This window comes from Syngnathus acus, unplaced genomic scaffold (genome assembly GCF_901709675.1).
Source record: "Syngnathus acus unplaced genomic scaffold, fSynAcu1.2, whole genome shotgun sequence".
Lineage (NCBI taxonomy): Eukaryota > Metazoa > Chordata > Actinopteri > Syngnathiformes > Syngnathidae > Syngnathus > Syngnathus acus.
In genome coordinates, this window is record NW_023590223.1 from 148,657 (window position 1) to 153,301 (window position 4,645).

A 4,645-nucleotide genomic window follows, 5' to 3' on the forward strand; every position below is an offset into this window, starting at 1 on the left:
CATCCAGTAGATTAGTGTATGATCGCCAGCGCCTGCTGGAGGTACGGTCATCAAGTGTTTTCGGACTCGTAGCCACAACTACCCTAGTCTGTTTGCGTAGCCTCGGAGTGCTTAGGGCGCTAGCCCCAGAAGCTCACGACGCAGCGGGCTCGCCGGGCAGCACACGCCGGAGGAGGAGTAAGCGTAGGCGGTGTGACCGGCGGCGAAAGCGCGGCTGTCGAGGTGGGCTAACGGCTAAGCTTAGAGCTAACCCCTACAAACCGCCGCTTCCATCCATCTTCCTCTCCAACGTCCGCTCACTGGATAATAAAATGGACCATCTAAAACTGGAACTCTCTTCAAAGAGGGAAGTTAGAAACTGCTGCGCTCTCATCCTGACGGAGACATGGCTGAACTCATCAATGCCGGACAACGCCGTTAGCCTGGAGGGGCTCGCTACATTCCGCGCCGACAGAAACAGCGAGCTAAGCGGTAAATCCCGAGGTGGGCTTTGTGTCTACATCAACAACAACTGGTGCAAAAATGCTAGATCTGTCGCCAGCTTCTGCTCTTCGGACATCGAGCTTTTGACTGTTAACTGCAGACCCTTCTACCTGCCCAGAGAGTTTACTGTTGTTAGCATCACGGCTGTGTACGTGCCTCCTAGCGCTAACACTAAAGAGGCCATGAGGGTTCTCTATCGGACAATCAGTGAGCTGCAATCCACGCACACAGAGGGGGTTTTCATCATTGCTGGGGACTTCAACCAGGCTAGCATGAAGACTATTCTCCCTCATTTTTACCAACACGTGGATTTTCCAACTCGGGGAGAGAACACTCTGGACTTGGTTTACACCAATATAAAGGATGCATTCAGAGCAGCCCCCCGCCCCCACCTCGGCTCTTCAGACCACCTATCTGTTATGCTAATCCCTGCATACAGGCCCCTGCTGATCAGAGCAAAACCCACAGTGAAGCAGGTGAGGGTGTGGTCTGAGGGGGCCATGGAGGCACTCCAGGACTGCTTTGAGTGCTCTGACTGGGACATGTTCAAATCAGCAGCAACATATGACAATCAGATCGACATTGATGAGTACGCCATGACTGTGTCAGCCTACATCAACAAATGCTCCGAGGACGTCAGCACCACTAAGAACATCATCACCCGAGCCAACCAACGACCCTGGATGACTGAGGATGTACGTCATACGCTACGAGCACGGAACTCAGCCTTCAAGTCTGGCGACAAGGAGGCACTGAGGACAGCGAGAGCCAACTTGAACCGTGCCATCAGGCTAGCGAAGCGAAGCCACAGTCGGAAAATTCAGGATTTTTTCCACGACGCCAATAACACCAGGAGTATGTGGCAAGGCATACGGGCGATCACGGACTACAACTTACCCTCCCCCCCGGTGGGTGAGGTTGATACTGACTTCCTAAATGGTCTAAATAACTTCTTTGGGCGTTTTGAGGCACTAAACAGCACTCCTGCAGTTAAAACTGTTCCCCACCAGGAAGAGGAGGCCCTCTGCCTTGACTCAGCCGATGTGTGGAAGACTCTGAGAAGAGTCAACCCACGTAAGGCCCCAGGCCCCGACAACATACCTGGGCGGGTGTTCAAGGAATGTGCAGGCCAGCTGGCTGGTGTCATCACAGACATTTTTAACATCTCGCTGGACCAAGCCAAAGTGCCAGTGTGCTTCAAGGCTGCCTCCATCATTCCGGTGCCGAAGAAACCTCAAATCACCTCATGGAATGACTACAGACCTGTGGCACTGACTCCCATCATGATGAAGTGCTTCGAAAGGCTGCTCAAAGATCACATCGTCTCCAGACTCCCCCCAACATTCGATCCGTTCCAGTTTGCCTACCGGCAGAACCGCTCTACTGAGGATGCCATCTCCTCCGTTCTTCACCTGAGCCTGGCTCACCTGGAGGAGAGGAACACCCACGTGCGGTTGCTGTTCCTGGACTTCAGCTCAGCGTTTAACACCATCATTCCACAACATCTGGTGGAAAAACTGGAACACCTGGGCTTCAGCACCCCCCTTCGGAACTGGCTGCTAGACTTCCTCACCAACAGACCTCAGTCAGTCCGGGTCGGACAGAACACCTCAGATGTCATCACCCTCAGCACAGGCTCCCCTCAGGGCTGCGTCCTGAGCCCCCTGCTGTTCACCCTGATGACACACGACTGCGCCCCCAGGTTCACCACCAATCACATCGTGAAGTTTGCAGACGACACAACGGTGGTGGGCCTCATCAGGGACAACAACGACCTGGACTACAGAGAGGAGGTGGAGCAGTTGGTGGGCTGGTGCAGAGAAAACAGCCTGATCCTGAATGTGGAGAAGACGAAGGAGATCATCGTCGACTTCAGGAAGAACCAGCCTCACCACGCTCCACTGATCATCAACAGCTCAGCTGTGGAGGTGGTCAGCAGCACTAAATTCCTGGGAGTCCACATCACAGACGACCTCACCTGGACTGTGAACACCACAACACTGGTCAAGAGGGCACAGAAGCGCTTGTACTTCCTGCGGAGGATGAGGAGAGCCCACCTGCCCCCACCCATCATGAGGACGTTCTACCGAAGCACCATAGAGAGCATTCTGACAAGCTGTCTCTCGGTGTGGTGTGGAGGTTGCAGCGCCTCCGATTGGAAGAACCTGAGGAGAGTGGTGAGGACAGCAGAGAGGATCATCGGGGCTCCTCTTCCCTCCATTCAGGACTTGTCATCCCAGCGCTGCGTGTCCCGAGCCCGTAATATTATCAGGGACCCATCACACCCCCACCATGGACTGTTCTCCCTGCTGTCCTCTGGGAAGAGGTTTCGCACCATCCGCTGCAGGTCCACCAGGTTCTGCAATAGTTTTTTCCCTGCTGTCGTCAGACTGTTGAACATTCAAACGTAGCATTCCTCTGCACACTTGTAAATACTGCTTTTGTCTCCTGCACTGTTAACATACTTTATCACTGCTGCACTTTGTACTTTATAATTATCTTATTTCATATTTTTATATAGAATGTCACTTTTTTTTAACCAGCCGAAATACCACTACATTGTTGAAAGCCGTATGCAACGAAATTTCGTTTTGTACACACCTAGTGTTGACAAAATGACAATAAAGTTCTGTCTAAGTCTAAGTCTAAGTCTAAATGTGCTTATTGATTTGTGACACATCCTAATTTCGCAATATTGTACATGAATAGTTTATAGTTTATTAGTAACAGCCGTAGATCAGACCTTGTAGCACAGTAGTTAGGCTACTGGTTTAGTAAACAAGGGGGAGTTCAATTCTCACTGAGCCCTGATAATATACTTAATTGCTGTGCAAGCTGAATTTATAATAGTTGAGGGTGTAATTACACGTATCTTGTCCATGGTACTGGTGACCAGCAGTTGTGTGATGAGTTGTTGTTGTCTTTGGGGACATGAAGGGAAATTTTATAGTTTCTCATGGCACACAAATGTGCCCACACTGGTTGAAATTCACTGGCCTAGAGTCCTGGTTAGACTACATTTTCAAGAGTTTCTTTTGGTTCATCTTCTAAAAGGTTGACACAGTTTTGCCAAGCAAGGCCGCGTAGCTTAGTGATAAGAGCACTAGAATTGTAAATCAGAGGGTGTGAGTTAAATTCCCACTAGGGTCTGACAGACAGCTACATATGCGAACCTTGCTTGTTTGTTTGTTTTATATTTGTTTGTTTGTTTATTTTCACATACAAAAACAATTTAAAATGTACATAGATTAAATAAATGTGATGGAGAATGTCTAAAAAACCCTCCAGGGGCTTGCGAAGTGGCATTCTCCAGATATATGAATACATTTAAGATAAAATTTCAATGGATAGAGAAATATGCATCCTAATACATGTCATACGGATGAAAAAAAAAATTATAACAGGGATAAGGCATACAACATACAACAATAAGGAAAAACACACCAAAACTATAACTAAAGAGAAGAATGAATGGATCCGGGTTCATTTAGCATACCATATGGAAAGTATTTAGTGTCTAAGAGAAGTGATTTCAGAGCCCTCTTAAATTGGTCCCATAAAAATAGTGGCAGCGAATTGTAAATCTTTGACCCTCTGTAGTCTATGTTAAACTGAGTTTGGGCTGTACGGGCTATTGGTGGTCTGAGTTCATTTGAGCTGCGTGTGGGGTAATTATGGACCTGAGAATTATGTCTAAATAAGTTATGAAAAAATAGGGGAAGGGTTCTCCTCAATGAGCCTTGAACAAAGAGACCAATTTGAAGATGATTGACTTGAAAAACAGTGAGGACACCTAGCCGAGTAAAAAGAGGCTGACATGAATGTTTCGGATGTACACAACATATTACTCTTAGAGCTCGTTTCTGCAGACGATATATAGGCTCAAGTTTGGCACTTCTTTTGTGGCTTAGCTCTTCTTCGTTTCACATCTAAAGTATCGTATCAGTTTACCTTGTAGTTTATACTACACCGTAAATGCCATATCATGTCGCCCATACAACTCATGCATGAGATGCGATGGCTGAGATATTTAGGCGATGGGTTGCTACTCCATTGTGCTCTCCACTCATAATTTCATCACATCCTCGTCGTATTTTCATTATCTTCACAAAGTATCTTGGCACAACGTACATAACGTGATATGTCATCGCCAGATGAACAA